At 42.2% G+C, this 2,500-nt stretch overlaps 1 protein-coding gene across 1 annotated transcript in view; it reads left to right on the top strand.

Moving 5' to 3' along the window:
- Window positions 1-2,500, top strand: part of LOC119584193 — a 3,567-nt gene that overhangs the window by 83 nt on the left and 984 nt on the right. Inside the window, exon 1 of the mRNA XM_037932693.1 lies at window positions 1-87. This exon is cut by the window's left edge and continues 83 nt beyond it. The gene's annotated coding sequence lies outside the window, so the exon portion shown is untranslated. The remainder of the gene's footprint in view (window positions 88-2,500) is intronic.

The raw sequence follows: 2,500 nt of genomic DNA, 5'->3' as shown, positions 1-2,500 counted from the left end.
CGGCCTTTAACAGTTCAAAGGAAACAGCAAATGCCCACCGCTTTACCCCCCTACAATTCAGAAATCACCTCTTTATTTTTTGTCAGGGTAGGTTTTTTCACTAAGTATTAGATCGGGCACCAGGACCATGCCACCGCTTATGCCCATGAAACCTGATACAACTGCTTAAAGTACTCACCCCGACATGCTCAAACCCTTTTTATATCTAAGATAACTCAACATCTGTTAGGTGAGCTTTAAGTTCAGGACGAAGGTCACTTACAAACAATGGCTCTCAACGTCCTCACCAAGCTTACTGGTATGCTGTTCCTTGTCCCTCCTCAAGAATTCTCAAGTTCTGTACAACAGAAATTGATGCAAGTTCCAATCATCAACCAGTTGAACTACATACATTCATAGTCACTAGATTTTCCCGCAAGATAAAGTTCTGGCTTGTTCTTGGGGGGGTGCCCCACAGTGTTACAAGTTTGGCAGTTGTCGAGCACTGTAAAACAAACAGATGTATCTTCAGCAAATCTCGGGGTGCAACCTCTCTTCCAAGTGAAACACCCTGAGGTGTTCACTGGACAGAAGGGTGGAGGAGGGGGGGGTTGAAGTGGACCCAAGGATAACTATCTATGGTTGGTACTTTATAACTCGGCATTCCAGTAAACCTTGCATTTCCAAAAGATCCTATAATGAGTGCTAATAAGGATATGGTCAGTCTCTTTGGCAACATTACCTGTATCACTGTATCATGTCCAGTAGTGCAGATTGGATCCTGATTCTAAGAACTAGAAATCCTTAGTCTGTGCAACCTTGCCAAGTCCCACAAAAGAATGTTATACTTATTACTGATATCATCTCATATGAATAATGTATTGAAATCACCTAGAGCAATGTCAATGTCTCATTGAGGACTGCCATTCACAGTGGAAGTCAGCTTGGCATAGAACACCTTTTTCACATCAAGTTTCCATACATTGTTAGAAATATACATAGTAATAAGAGGCATGCAGCCAAACAGTACATCAACTCTCTCAACTTCTTTAATAGTAGTGGCAATCAATCATTTTGTGGATGGTTAGTGCCCATACCCTAATGGGTTGTCTGAGGTTACACCTTGGCCAGTTACTGAGGGTGGATGCCACCTCCAGCAGTCTCTCAGCATTGCCCCAAAAATAGGTGGAGAGGGGGGTAAACATCTGTGGCTGGTTATCTCCTGTAGTCTTGCCTTGTTTGCCAGGAGGGAGGATCTCCTTCCCAAAGCCTCAATTTATAAGAAAGGGTGGGATATCTTGGGGAGGTGGAATAACAAGCCTGCCATTGTCCCCAGGGGGCTGGGGGACCTGAAGTTGGTACAACAGCAGGGAATGCCCACATGCCAGTGGACAATGGCCTCATGGACAAAGTGCCTCATAGCCATCATGGCCATGAGGCACTGCAGAAATCTTGGTGATAGGTAGGATATGGACTGACATGAGGGGCTTTAGCACAGCTACTCCCTTCTTTGCACAAGGCAAGCCAGTGTTGACAGCTAAAAGGCATGCAAGCAAACACTTTGCAGTATCTATTGCTAACCACACAGTTGCTATGCATCACTAAGAGCATGAAGCACATTCATTATTATTGCAATTATCATGTTTATTTCCTGGTACATATGTGAGCTAAATATATATTATGTTCTATTAAGATGGTATTTCCCTGTTTGTCATAATCATTTCCTTACAGTTAATAATGCAGCAGACTTATTGCAGACTTATAACAAACTTGAGATGATTTGGCCTCAACAGGTCAGCCCTCTTTTGAGGTAGTTCAGCTGTCTAGCAAGTTATGTAGAGGAAACTGACATAACAAGCCATAAAAACTGTAAAAAGAGATTACGGTGGTATCGCTTGTTATCAGTGCAATGACAATTGTTTCCAATTCGTTTCCTCCTCAAAGATAGTGGACAAAAGGCCATATGACTGTAGTGAATTTATATTATTAGGTTAATTTAGTAAGATTATTTTATGTACAGTGTTAATATGTTATTCCTATGTATCTTTAAGTCAAGATCAGTGACCTTGATATTAAATAATGTTGATCCACTGTGACCTTGGATAGTAGCTCTACCCATAATCCAGTCCGTGAGTGTTGAAAAGTGATGGTGCCTTGTCTCACTCCTCAATTAACAGGAAAAAAACTCAACAGGCCCCCACCATACTTTACAGCATGTTCAGTATCTGTAAAAAGGCTTCTTATTAATCCAATAATCCTTGTTAATCCAATAATCCTTGTTGGAATTCCCCTAAGTCTCAGGATCTCCCAAAGGGTGTCAGTCGCCTGCTTGAGATTGATGTAGACTGCAAGCATTCCACAAGTAAACTCACAACACCATTCCATAATGATTCAGTCCAGGATACAGCCTATTGTGGACTTGCCAGGAGTAAATCCAGCTTACTCTGGTGCCTCAGTAGGTGGTCTCGGATCCATGTCAGAAGGATGTAGGCGAAAACCTTTCCTGGTATGCTGAGCATTG

This window comes from Penaeus monodon, chromosome 18 (assembly GCF_015228065.2).
Source record: "Penaeus monodon isolate SGIC_2016 chromosome 18, NSTDA_Pmon_1, whole genome shotgun sequence".
NCBI classification, from domain to species: Eukaryota; Metazoa; Arthropoda; class Malacostraca; order Decapoda; family Penaeidae; genus Penaeus; species Penaeus monodon.
This window is presented reverse-complemented; position numbering and strand designations above follow the sequence as displayed.